The 14857-nt window shown below is 37.3% G+C and overlaps 1 protein-coding gene across 3 annotated transcripts in view; it reads right to left on the bottom strand.

Moving 5' to 3' along the window:
• The window catches only part of LRRC4C (leucine rich repeat containing 4C), a 1176981-nt gene that overhangs the window by 101757 nt on the left and 1060367 nt on the right, over positions 1 to 14857 (bottom strand). For 2 of the 3 annotated variants that reach the window (XM_029914596.1, XM_029914597.1), the window contains one exon: positions 10374 to 10452. The exons of the other annotated variant lie outside the window; for it this stretch is intronic. The gene's annotated coding sequence lies outside the window, so the exon portion shown is untranslated. The remainder of the gene's footprint in view (positions 1 to 10373; positions 10453 to 14857) is intronic. 3 annotated transcript variants of the gene reach the window in all.

The raw sequence follows: 14857 nt of genomic DNA, 5'->3' as shown, positions 1-14857 counted from the left end.
TCTCTCTCTCTCTCTGCCTCTCCCCTGCTCATGCTTGCTCTCTCTCTCTCTCTCTCTCTCTGTCTCTCAAAATAAATAAATATTAAAAAAAACCTATTCATCATCTTGAATATCATTGCACAATGATTTTTGTTTTAATCATCAATAGCAAATGTAGTATATATGTGTATATGTATATAACAGTATCTGTGAATATAATTTGGTGTCAAATTATAAATATATATACACTTAAATTATATTTTTTAAATGTTTACTTGTTTTTGAGAGAGAGAGAGAGAGTGAGGGAGGCAGAGAGAGATAGAGAGAGAGAGAGAGAGAGAGAGAATCTCAAACAGGCTCTACACTGTCAGTGCAAAGTCTGATATGGGGCTCGACCTCATGAACTGTGAGATCATGATCTGAGCTGAAATCAAGAGTCAGATGCTTAACCCACCAAGCACGCAGGCACCCCAATATATACACATTAATAGTAAACCATATAGTCAATTTGTGATATTAACATCATATTTAAATTATAAATGCATATTTAAATGTATTAACTTATTAAATATGTATTACGTGCCAGATACTAAATCCAGCATATTTAATTCTCTCAATTATCCTATGAGAAAGTAATTATTATACCTATTTTAGACACATATTTTGGAAATAGACATATGGTGACCATTGAACAGCTTTTAGACATGTTCAAAATGGAACATTCCATTTTCTAAATACGGCATTCAAGGCCTTACACAACATGTCTGCATATGTATACATACAGCTTTCTCTGTGAGACAGGGCAAATGAAATTTCCTATTAGGCTTTGTGGCTTACTGAGATAGAAATATCCTACTGCCAATAGATAAGGTTCATCAACTGAGACTGTAGTCTTGTAGGAACCAGGAGGGTAAAAATCACTTGTTAGGAAAATTTGCTGATTCAGTGCAATAACAGGGGATTTTAAACAATTATACAAATACAGTTTCAGTTTTATTATTGCTACACATTTATATTTTTACTCTTTTGGAAATTGATTATTCATCAACCTCAATGCTCTGGAATGTAGCCGAGAACAACGTAGAAGGTAAACAGCCAAAACAGCCAAATAGATCTTTCCAAGTCCATAAACTAAATATCATCCCTCTTCTCTCAGGAGAGTCTTAGTCATCAGAGACCACTTCTATTCCAGACACAATTTGGGCTGTTTTCATCACATCCTACCTGCAAGACTGTTTCAGATTGGTGTCTCCACCTGCATCCTTCCTACTTCCAAGCCATCATTCCCAGGAATGTTTACCATATCAACAACAAACCTAAACTTTCCAATGGCCTGTCATTGCCTATCGGATAAGGCCAACTTTTACATGCTTTAGAGGATTGTACAATAGAGAACCTGGCTATCCTTTTAGCCTCATCAATGTCACCATCAACCTGGATTTTGTCTGTCTTTTTGTTTGTTTGATTCTGGTCTGTAGTCATACTGAAGTTTAAAAACTTCCTTTAACACCATGCCCTGTCCAAAATGAGGAAATTTACTTCTACAATTGCATTTGCAGTAAATTTCTTCTTGCATTGTTAATGCCAACTCCCTTTTTCAGACTGATACTAGTGATCAATTCCACATAAGGCCTGTCTTTCAGCCCACGTGATAGAACTCTGCCCCTATGCATAGCAATTGATACTTCTTAGTCATAGTGTAGGTCACATTTGAATTAAATGATTGTTGAACCTGTGTTATATTTTCAATGTTTACCTCTGAAAAACAGTGAGCTCCAAGAAAGAATTATTTTGCACTGGCCACTAATATACCATAGAGAGCACAGTATATATATAGTATGTTCAATAAATATTGATCAACTAATAAAGATGCAAATATTTAGAAAAGGCAAGGAGAACTATGAGAGCCGGATAGTTGATCTTGATAGTAAGGAAGCAAAATCAATATTTTTAAAGAAAAGACAAAAGACTGAAACCATCCAGCAGCCTAGTGTAAGGAATATTCTCACACTTCAATGTCTTTAAAAGTTTCATGGACCATAATCCAATACAAGAGGTGTTAGTATGATGACACTGACCTTGAGTTAAGCATAAAACATCAACATTATTTGGCATTCATTTTTAAAGAAAAAAATAAATTTTAAATATAATTTTAGAGCTCTTTCCATTATTCTAAGTGCTAAAATAAAACAAAGTGTTGGTATTTCAAGAGGTATTTCAAGAGATATTTAAGAGGCTGGTATTTCAAGGTTCAGTTACTTAGAAAATTAATTTATATGCTATGTCTTATCTAACTATATTACATAAATGAATAATAAGAGCTAATAACTCTCTGCTTTTAAGTGGTAGACACTGTTCTAAGCACTTTACGCTTACAGTCTCTTTTAGGTCTCACAGAAACTCTAGAAGATATGTATTACTTATTAACATTATCTTACAGATGAGGGAACTAAGGCACAGAGCTCTAAGGCACCTGTCCAAAGTCATACTGTTAAGAAGCAGAGGAAACAAGATTTAAAACACAGCTGTCTGGTCTGGAGTCAGGTCTTTTAAAATACCTATTCAACAGGATTCTTCAAGGGTCTCAGAAAACAATACTGATTATTTAACCAAAGTTTTTCATTTTCTCACCTAAAATTATGGATCCCCTATGAGAACTATGCTACTCATGGTGTACACACTCTCTCATTTAGTCTTCAGAACCATCTTGTAGGATAAGAATATTTATTTCCAGCATATAAGGAACTAAATTAAAACTTGAAGAGCTCAACTTCCAAACTCAAACTCTGAACAAGCGAGAAGTGAACATCAAGTACACTGACTCCAAAAATTGAACCCTTCATTACACAAGTTTCCCTATATAAGAAGAGAAGACTCTTTTACACAGCATCAACTTTGGTCCCATTGACATTTTGGTCAATGAGGAGCTGCGCAATATGGCTGCCCAGTGCACTGGAGGACTTCTACCCACAGATACTAGGAGCACCCCTTCTCTCAGTCATGAGGAGATAAACGTCTTCAGGTTTTGTCAAATGTTTCCTCGTTGGGGAGACAGAATTGCTCCTGATTAAGACCCACTGCCCTAGATAGTAGATTCTTCCTTTGAATACTTGTGGGTAAATGTGGAACATATTCCTCCTGCTTTATCTCTATTTCCAAACTTTATTATGACTATAGCACTTTTGTTAAAACATACTTTTTTTTAAATGCAAGTTAAAATACACACTTCAGCTCAAGTTTCCTTTGGTTGTATTTCCGTTTAGTGGATTATCCACACATTTAGAAACCATTGAGACACTTACAAATTTTGGTTAACTTGAAGTAGGTCAAGCAGTAACTTCTGGTCATGTGACATTCAGATATTTATTTAACATCTCTCTAAGCCCCTTCTTAAAGTGAGGTTAATAGTACCCTCTTATAAATATGTAGGTTAGATGAACATATCCTTTAATTTTTTATTTTATTTTATTTTTGAGAGACAGAGAGAGACAGTATGAGCACGGGAAGATCAGAGAGAGAGGGAGATACAGAATCAGAAGCAGGCTCCAGGCTCTGAGCTAGCTGTCAGCACAGAGCCTGACGTGGGGCTCGAACTCATGAACCGCGAGATCATGACCTGAGCCGAAGCCGGACGGTAACTGACTGAGCCACCCAGGCATCTCGATATCCTTATAAAAGGATATGTTAGACAGTGGTTGGATTATAATGAATGCCCAATTAATGTTCATCATTATATTATGTCATCATTATCATCATCATCATTACTATTATTTGTGTAATTTTCATACTTCCCTCTTTCTAATTTATCTTCTACGTTTCAGAGGCCATCATAGTTGCTCTCCAAATTCATTGAAAATATTTATTTAAAGGTCAGAAGATATGTCTATATGTCAAAGCAAATCCACTATATGGCTACAACTTAAAGACAATAGAAGTTGAAAACCAAGGTTCAGAGAAAATTGTTGAGAGGAAATATTTGACAGTGAAAGCTCAAATTCTTAAGTCTATGGATAAGACATATTACAGTTACAAATAAGCCACAAAGGGTGAAAATTATTTTCACTGTAAGAACTTGCAAAAAATGGCACAGAATTTTATTCTACCATTCCTTACAAGTAAACATGATACTAATTTTTTGGTTCTTCACTGATTGTGTACAAGTACAAGAGCTTTAACAGAAATCTATGTACTAAACACAGGAAGAAAATATCTAGACTTTCTATCAGCATGTCATCTTCAACCCAGATCCATGTGCATACTCTCAAGCCTAAACTTACTTGGATGGGCTTATTATTATTATTATTATTATTATTAGCTTTAATTTTTCCTAGATGTTTAGATCTCTGCATATGCTTTGGCTTATGGTGAATGCCATAAAGCTGTCTCAATATGTAGCCATGTGAGTCATAAATGCTGGGACATCTATAAAGAAGGAGTGCCCAACAAAGAGAGAGCTAAGAGGGTGCACAGCTTCATTCTAGCCTTCCTGACTCACAGTGGACACAGAAAATTCTCCTCATTCTATGAAACATATGCCATAAGGCCAGGAGTTCAAGAAGAGATGATCTAAGACCCAAGCTTAGTTTCTAAACACATTTTGATTTATATTTAAGAAAACAAAGCAGACACTATTCACACACACACACACACACACACACACACACAACACAAGGAATTTTTAAATCTTAAGTCAGTTATTTCAGATGGATAAAAAGGAATGCTCTAAGGAGAACAGGAGCTGTTGCTTAAGTAGCTAGAAGCCTTGCCAAATTGTAATAGTCCCCTGGAATTCTCATTTTCCTCATATGTCTCCCTAGCTTTCAGAGAAGGCATTAACTTTAAAAATGTAAACATTTATCTCAGAACTTATGATACATCATTGACAGCACTCACCTGTATCTGTTAATTCTTTCTTTTATAGACACAGAGAAGATTCTATTTCCCTGCTCCCTCAACACCTCCACTCTGAGTCGTGTGAGGCCACGTGACTTCTGACAAACGGATTATAAATAGAATATAACTGTGTCACTTCTGGGGAAGGCCGAGGAATGCCCTGAACTACCTCCTGTTCTTTTCTCCCTGTGATAGTAATCTGGAAGCCGCATGCTCAGGAGGCAAAGCCATAAGACAGAGGCAGACTGGCCCTTTCACACATCGCTGGAGGGTGAACGAGGCCCACGATAGACTTAGCATGCACAAACAATAGACTTGTATTAATCCACCAGGATTTCAGGGTTGCTCTGATATCACAGCAGAGTTTAGAGAAGACTGACCGATACAGTTCCTAACATGGTTTCTGGTATTCAGTAAGTGCTTCGTATGTAGCTCCTTAAAGAATCAACAGGCAGGGCTGAGATCACCATTTATAAAAATACCTAAATCTATATTTGGCTTATAAAGGAAAAAGAATAGTGATCTTGATTTATTTAAAATAATCAATTTCTGCATATTAAGCACATAGAGACTATATATCAACCGATGCCCAGCTCAGGGACTACCCAGCATGACTGCATATTGCTGACTAAGGAAAAGACAGGTCATGTTCATGTAAAAAGATTATTACCACCATTAAGTAGTCCCTATATGTTAGGTTCAAAATGAACCAAGAGAGTTATTTGGTTGGGAGGGAATAGATCTGTGATATTTCCTCTTCCCATTTCTGCTTTGTATCTAAATAGCATATCATGTCATAGTTCAAGCTACTTTGTGACCAAAAAAGGATGGCACTTTCCTTGCAGCCGCTATCATCTGCCATTTTCAGCGTGGTTCTAGAAAGCAGGAGAGATCCAGGTTCTTACCTCACTCTGCTGGGGAGTATCTGCATGACTGTGACCTCTAAGTAGACTTTCTCTTACTCTCTATTTTCCCTCTGGTAAAGTGGGCCCAACGATGATCTTAACACCAGGTCACGACAAGAATTAGGTAGCACACTGTATACTAAGAACTTAGCAGAGGGTCTGCTACCGTTTAGCACAGAATAAATGCTGGTTTTACTTCTTCGTTCCCTTTTTCTTATTCTTACCTCCCTCTCCTTGGCCCTTCCCTTTACTTCCTTTCAATATCTTGTTTTGTTGCCCTTGTTGTTATTGTTGTTGTTTTGTTGTTGTTGTTGCTTAAGCCGAAAAGCAAAGACGGTGAATGCTAGGTGATTCTCAAAACATCTCTCAGTACGAAATATCTATGCCCTTGAAGTTTCCTTATTATTGGGAATTTGGAATTGACAACAGGCTGTAACAATCAAAACAATACTATCCTACTCCAGGAAAGAAAGTCGGGCCTGAGCACGCAGGCAGGGGCATCAAAGATAAGGAAGTGATGCCAAAATGAATGACAAAGAACGCAGTGAACTGTTAGCAGCCACAGCTAAATGGGGTTTTATAAAATTAGAGCCCCCTAGGGTCACTGTTGTCCATAGTTTTTTAGATTTTAATAAATACATTTAAAACAAATTCAACGCAGGTGGTATGCGTTGCTTTGCTCACTGGGATGCAGGAGACTCTGAAGTTTATAATTGTGACAGAAGTTTCATGTCCATGTGGGCCCATAAGAAAGTATCTTCAAAGGGTAGGTAATAAGGAAGATGAAATGGCATTTTTGAATATTTCCTTGTGCCTGTAAGCCAGCCTCAACAAGTCAATATCCAATAAGAAAGAACACTTCACACTGTAATTCCTCAAGTAGGCACTGGTCCACATTGCTTCCTGATATGTTCCTGAAAACCTTCGAATTATGACTCTCTTTCACCTCCTGATGATGGCCCCACGCTTACCCCTAGATTTGATAATGGTTAATGTTCTTTGGTTTTTCTGCTTTTATCTACACTGGATTCTCAGACTGCATTGGCTACAGTGATCCCAGATTACATTCCAGTTCCATTCTACCCAGGCAATGCCACCAGCCAGGGCAATTAGGATTCCGAAAAGGGTCACGGAGTCATTTTTTCATAGCTAAGCACCAGCTTAGAGATATGAACGGCGCTCCCTTTATTGTCAACCAATACTCCAAAGTAACGATCAGGCCAAAAATTCATTTAAGAAAAAATTTAAATTCACATAATCTAGAGCAGTGAGCTTCCTTATCACATCTGAGTGTCAGAGTTGTAAAAAGGAAGCACCTAATGAGTTAATGCATTATGGAAATATATATTTTTAAATGCTTATTTGTTTTGAGAGAGAGAGAGAGAGAGAGAGAGAGAGAGAGAGAGAGAGAGGCAGGGAGAGGAGAGAGAAAATCCTAAATGGGCTTTGCGCTGTCAGTTTGGAGCTCAATGTGGGGCTCAATCTCACGAATCACAAGATCATGACCTCAGCCAAGAGTGGGTCCTTTAACCACTGAGCCACCCAGATGCCCCATGGCATATATTTTTAGGCAATTTGGAATCATTTCTCTCTCACCCATCCCTGATTCATGTACCTTCTAAAGTGTTGTGTTTCAATTGCCAAGGAGAGGTATTTATGTAAAAGGTGATCTTTTCTCCCGCAGATTCTAAGGAACTACATCAAGTAGGAAAAAATTGAAATTTGAGAGAAACACGTGTTAAAACACTATCTGGCCTGGCTTCCCTCACCTCCAACAATCCCACATAAGCTCTAGTCGTTAGCCTGAATTCCAGAGAAGGACGTTTTAACTTTAGCACTCTGTTAGTTGAATTACACTACGTCTCTGCTTTTGCTCTCCATTTATATACCTACGATACGGCAAACACCCTGCCTGGAGCAGATTTCTGGCCTCTATGTGCAAGTGACCATAATCCCAATTCTTCCTCCTTTACAATGTCTTCTGAATTCTCTCCCCAGCAGAACTGTTGTCTGTTTCTTTTAAATTTCATCATGTTCTTATCAGATCTCACATTTTTCCTTAAACTCAAACTGCCTTGTATTTGCTTATTTTTCATGTCTGCATCCTCTAAATGTGAAGTGAGAACACCTGGGATCACTTTCCTGACCCTCACACCCCCTCTCAGAGCTTAGCCCACCACTATGTAACCTAGGACACTGTGATGTGTGTTGAAGTGCATTTTATTTTATTTTTTTTAATTTCAGTGTATTTTTAAGGCATTGAAATTTTTTTAAATTTTTTTAATGTTTTATTTATTTTTGAGAGAGAGAGAGAGACAGCGTGAACAGTGGAGGGTCAGAGAGAGACAGAAACATAGAATCCAAAGACAGGCTCCAGGCTCTGAGCTAGCTGTCAGCATAGAGTCTGATGTGGGGCTCGAACCCACAAACTGTGAGATCATGACCTGAGCTGAAGTCGGACGCCCAGGTGCCCCAAACTGAATTTTAAAAATAAAAAGAGGGAAACATCTCACGTGGCTTCTCCCTGTTCATCCTTTTGTTAGGGAGATGAGTGATATGAGACAATGTAAATATGCAATGTGCCACAGCAAAATGAGATTTCAGACAGCCAGTCACATATCCAGAATTCTTATGACCAGACCCCATGACCTCGACTAGATAAGACCTGGTAAAGGAAAAAGAAGCAAGTCAACTGCCTTCATAATGCGCTGGTTCCCTAGACCTTGTTTATTCCTAACTGTTCTGTATTATAAAACCCCTCTCTCGCTACTATCTTTCAGCCTGAAGCCCCAACCAGTAGAAGCACAGTGCTTTCCCAGCACTTAATAATAAAACCAGAAAGGGCTGAAGCTCTTTTTTTGTGTGGCAAGGAAAAGGCACATTAGCCAGGCTGGATGGTACTCCCTTGGCATATGAATCCCCAAAACTATGTAAACAATTTGATTTCTAGTAAAGTATTTAGTTGACTTTTGGTTCCACCTATGACTCTGGTGGCACAGAACCTTGCTTCTCAGTGTGCTGGGACCAGCAGCATCAGCATTATCTGGAAGCTTTTTAGAAATGCAGACTCTGGACCACATCTCAGATCTAATGAATCAGAATGTGCATTTTAATGATGTCCCCAAGTGACTCAAATAGGCATAATATTTTAAGAGGCATGGACATCCAATATTCCAGTGGTAATATTTCACTTCTATCCGAGTGGTCTCTGCTCTAAGCCATGATTTTACTGTAAAAGTAAAATATTTACTTCTCACACCCTCTCCTTCTCTACCCCTCACTCTTTGCTATACACCTGTCTGTTTCCTTTAATATGCGTTACAAGAAAATACGAAGATTTTTTTCATGCTTTTGATTGTACACATTTCTTTCATATACATTATTCCATTTCATCCCTTTGATATCTCTGTGAACACTATCACACATAACTTGTCAAATGTTATCTTGGTAATAAATGTCTGACAACTTGCATGCCAATGGTGTAAAGATGCTTCCCCTGTAACCAATGAACTCCCTACACTCAAACCTTTATACCCCAGATAGAATATGCAATAGAAAGTATAATTTCCATAATGATTCCTTATGTGAGACCAAAACAAACTTCAATTCAATGTAATTCTCTGCATTATAAATTGTACTTTAAAAATGAACTGAATCCACATATTTAACCAGGCAAAATGGATATTTAAAGTATCCCACAGAGTTTGGAAAGACATATACCTGATGACCTTAAGGGAAACAGACAAAAAAGAGGCTATTAATTTCTTGCTCCTCCTATTACCCTCACAACCCTTTCACCACCCCCTGCCCCTCCTCTCCTGCCAAAGTCCATGGAGCCAACCAAGGATTTGAAATGCCAGATGGATCTTACTCTTGAATATTTTGCCCCTGCCACTCCCATAACCCCGCTTATCCTATACAGAGACACTAAACATGTACACTCTTGATGAAAGCTTTTATAGCTTCTATTACATAATGGACTTTCTGTCATTTTGTTGAAACTGTGCCTGCTAAAGAAATGAAAGAGAGGAAAAAAATACAACCCCTGCTTATAAGCCATGGAGTTTTCAATGAACCAAAACCAACTAGGGCATTTCTATCCTATAATGGCAGGACTTCCTGAGCAACCTTAGTCATTTATGTGACCCAAATTTTCTAGCAATGAGTAAAATAAAGTAAGGCAATAGTAATAAAGAAACACTTACTATAGTTTAATTAAGAAGTTGTTTGTAGGGTTAGGATATAATATAGTTAATTGCCAACTATATTCAAAACCAGGTGCATTTTCAAAATCTTTAGTCCAAATCTATTCAATATACAGACATAAGTATCTATACATGATGTGATATTATTATCCAGACTTGAGCCTTCCTTCAAATGTTTGAACACTGTCATTTAGGCATATATTTATCATCATTTTTATAAGAGCTTCTTGATTATTACAAAATGGAAATCACACTGGAAGTTAGAAATATAAAAATAAAAACATAAGTAGAATGTTACAATAAGAAGGGATTTTAGAGAGCTCACATAGACATATCCTTTATTACCAATGTATAGATTCACTGAGAGGCCCAAAGAGGCCACACAACTTACCCCAAGTTCCACTGTTGTCTGTCACTGACTAGCTGAGTAACTCTGAGGAAGTCCCCTCTCTCTCAGCCTGTTTCCTGATCTGCAAAATGAGGTGATTGGACTAGATGATGTAAGATTCCATACAGCCTGAAAATGACATTATTCTACAAGGCTATATCCTAGATTATCCACCCTCCAAAAGCAACATACGAGAATATGAAAAAATATTTAAATGGCACTAGGGGCCACTCATGTTCCCATTTGTGGGTATTTCATTTCAACTTGAGACTTTAGAACCACATGGGTTGTGGGCGCCCACCACCAATGAGCAAACCAGGAGAGAAGAGGTTTGGGCATATCCTTTGCCAGAAAAGTCTTGCAACTGAAAATCAGTCCAGAATGATGTTCTATCTTCTCCTCCCCATTCTGAGGATCTAGTGACTTCATCTGTCTGGGCTTCGCCTTAGAGATTTCTCCTCAAGGTTCACTGGAGCCCTGGGAGTCCAGCCTGTGACCTAACCCCAGACAGAGATGTATTTCCTCTTGAAAGACTCCCTGCCTGGACGAGTCATTCACAATCAACCTTAAAAGAGACTGCAGGCTCCAGGGAGCTGCACTTCTCAGCATCTTTTAATCAGCTGTCTGGCTTTAGTCTGTAGTGAAACCTTTTTGTTTTATTACAATTTTATTCTGTTAAAAACAAGAGTTGGTATGCTTAATTAAAAAAAAAAAAAGTGGAGTAAGCCTTTGAATGGAGGACCTGCATGATCATTGGTCATGCATTAACGGCATGTACTTATTTCCCTTCCCTCATTCTTATGTAGGGCTGTAACTTTGAAATAACTCCTATTTTTTTAAATGAACTTCCACCTTCCCCTTTTTCTTCTTTTCATTATTGCTATATTCTATTGAGCAATCACGAAGCCAAGCAATGGCTTATGTTTTCAAAAGGGCACTTAAATATAACAACTCCATGTATGCAAAAAATGGGCACTGCCAATATCCCTACCAATTAAGTCAACCATTAACCCCGAGCTTAATTTATTGGGCTCATTTTAATGACATATACAAGTGAAGCTGAAACCTTATGTCTTATTAGTAGTAACATATTTAAAGAAAGCTGGTATCTATATCTAAATCATTCTATACAAAATCTGGCCAACCAAGAGACCAAGAATTCTATAAACTATGTCTAATCCAATAAATGACAATTATGTTATTATTAGCATAATTATTGTCATATATTATTTACGGATTGCTTATTATGTGCTGTGTACTCCTCTAAACACGTTACGTGATTACACAGTTTTAACTTCACAGAAACACTGAAATATTAGCCATAGGGGAAAAAAGAAAACTATGTAGAGATGGGACAGAGCCAAACAATTGCCTCCAATAAGGGTTATCTTGTTGTAAAAAAGGATCATAAACTGTTAATTGGCCATACTGGGCAAAACCAAGATTTGAAGGTACAAGGAAACCAAGCGTGGATCAACTCCCATCTATGCAACAGGCACAGCTGACTATAGGGAGTGTGTCTATCCCTAAAGGTACTCAGCAACAGGGTTCTGTGACCAAGCTCTCAGGGATGGTCTAGAAAGGGATTCTGGCAATGGATGGACCTGATGGACCAAGGATCCTCCAACCCTAGAATTCTGGGTAAAAGTACATTGGGAGTATATGAACACTGAGAGTATAGCTGTATAAATATATGAATGAATCAAAACGTAGGTGAACAATCTTAGAGAATGATACTTTGTACGTGTCTACCCTATAGCACTCATGTGTCCTTTCATTTTCAATCCCAGTTTCCATAATATTTTATTTGGCAATAAAATATTATGGAAAAAAAAAGATAAAATGCAGATCTCATGCATCCTTACATTTAAAATGCCATGATGGATAAGCACTCCGTATCGATGTATTGAACAAATGAATAGGTAAACAACATGCAATGTCTAAGTTTATTATTTTTTTACTTAAAAATTTTAAGAACATTCAACATGAGATCTGTGGTCTTAAAAAATTTAAAAAGTGCAATACAGTATTGCTAACTGTATCATGACTTACCACATACTATTAACCTTTGGAAAAGTACTCATTTCCCTCTCCTATAATAATGGATCCTATCATACAGGATTGTCACAAAGAATAAATTAGATTGTATATGGAAAGGATTTAGCCTACTGTCTAGTTTAAATAGAGCTCTTAGTTATTGTTACTACTATTATTTACTACCATTATTCTTGTAATTATTACTAAGCCACACATGCATTTCTTAGGCCCATAATCTTGATTTTAGTCTAATAAGTATCAATCAATAACCATTTTTTACATTCCAATAGATCAATGAAAGCAACAAGATTTTACCTGCCAACGTAGCAATCTAAATATTCCAGGGAGAGGGAAACGAACCCAAACCACCCAAGAATTCATCAAAGAAGTAACTCAATAAAATGTTTTCAGCATATTTCTCTCTTAAATAACAAGAGAATATGGAGTGAGGAAAGAAAAAAATGAAATATTTTATTTCAATCTGTTAAAAGTTATTACTGCTTGATGCTCTTTGTATGCATGACAAATAAATATGCATTTCTCTCTCTCTGTAGTGGAAGCACTGTTATAGGCCTTTGCAATTTATTAATGTTGTCTTTAATTTTCCTATGAAATTAATATCAAATTCATTTGAATGTGGCTTCTGGAATAGCAGCAAGATGGACTTCTAAATTGCATGTGTTCAAACTGGTTTAAAAAGACAAAATTCCATACTGTAATTTACACTAATATTGTTCGAGCAACTTTACCAATGAGACTCTTCTTTTTAAAAAGTATCTCCCCATAAACTAAGTCCTTAAAATACATATCATTGGCTAAGAAAATACTTGATTCTTCATGGAAGTCCTGAAGTACCTTTCTAGAGTCTCCGAAGTAGTTAGAAAACTAGCCTTCAGGGGCACCTGGGTGGCTCAGTCAGTTGAGCATCCGGCTTCAGCTCAGGTCATGATCTCACAGTTCGTGGGTTCAAGCCCTGCATCAGGCTCTGTGCTGGCAGCTCAGAGCCTGGAGCCTGCCCTCTCCCTCCTCTGAGCAATGTAATGGTCTGTCCCTTTCACTTGAAAAATCTTTTAGTTTTTTTTTAACCTACTATTTACATGTCACTACATTACTTACAAATAAATACCTTTTTTTCTCATCTATACTAGAAGTTCAAGATAATACAAGGCATAGCTTATACCTAAATATAATGTTCTGCTAAAGAGGCACTTAATAAATAGTCACTGTTGTAATTTGATAGCAAAGGAGAGGTCCCCGTGCATTACATATATATGTGTCAATGAGTAAGTGTTGACAATTTATAACTGGTTATTTTTGAGGCTTTATTCATTTAATCCTCAATGACTAGGAGGAACATAAAAAGAAAAAAAAGAGAATGCAAAGGACAACATCTAACAGTAGTAGGATACTCATATTCTACTCTCAAATATGCCACTAATTAACCGTGCCACTCTGCATTAGGGTGCCAATCTAGTGTCTTCTATTTCTCCAAATGTAGCCCAATGAGCTTAGCTGAAATACTGCAGAAAATGCATTCTTTCCGATCTTCAAATATTACAAGAGCGAACCAGGAACACATCAAATGAGAAAACTATTTTGTTTGGATTGGGTAATGGAGATATAGGGGTAGGCAGACATTCTTTAGTGTAGTTGCTCCAAGATTTTTAATTTTTGTATTGAATCTGCCAGTAAGATACCCACTATGGAGCGCAATAGTGCAACCTTCTGTTTCTTTCTTTCATCTCTTTTTCTCTCCTTCTCTCAAAACAGAAAACAAAGTTTCCCCAAACAGACCTTGCAACGTGGGGCACGTTAGCTTTTTATCCTATCCCATCTCACCCCATCACATCCTATCCTATGCAACCTCTTTCCATTCCAGCCCATTTCAATCCATCGTATTAAATAAAACGGCAGATTTGTTGAATAACCAAATTGATTTCATTACTTTCTCGGGCTACATGAGTTCAGTCACACTACTGATTTATTCTAAGGATGACTTTCCTCATTTGTAGAATATGGATAATATTATGTCTTTAGAGGGTTGCTTTTTGTATTAAATAGAATACTACTGCTAGCACTGTGCTTGGCATTTAGTGTTCAATACAGATATATTCTTTTTATAGGTGTTATTACTTTACCTATTTTGATTATTGTATCAACTTAACGGTATTTGGAGACTGTTAATTTATGTTATATTCTCATATACATGACATAGAATGTGAAATTATTCACTTTTTAATCAATTAGTAGAGAAAAGATAATATAATTGGTCCAGAGGCACCTGGGTGGCTCAGTTGGTAAAGCTTCTGACTTTTGATTTCAGCTCAGGCCATTCTCTCACAGTTCATGAGTTTGAGCCCCACAATGGGCCTTGCAGGGGATTCTCTCTCTCTCTCTCTCTCCCAGCCCCTCTCCTGCTTGTGCATGCACACTCTCTCTCTTTTAAAATA

The sequence above is a fragment of the Suricata suricatta genome, chromosome 11 (genome assembly GCF_006229205.1).
Source record: "Suricata suricatta isolate VVHF042 chromosome 11, meerkat_22Aug2017_6uvM2_HiC, whole genome shotgun sequence".
In the NCBI taxonomy this organism is placed as follows: Eukaryota; Metazoa; Chordata; class Mammalia; order Carnivora; family Herpestidae; genus Suricata; species Suricata suricatta.
The sequence above is the reverse complement of the archived record's forward strand: the minus strand, read 5'-3'. Positions and strand labels throughout refer to the sequence as shown.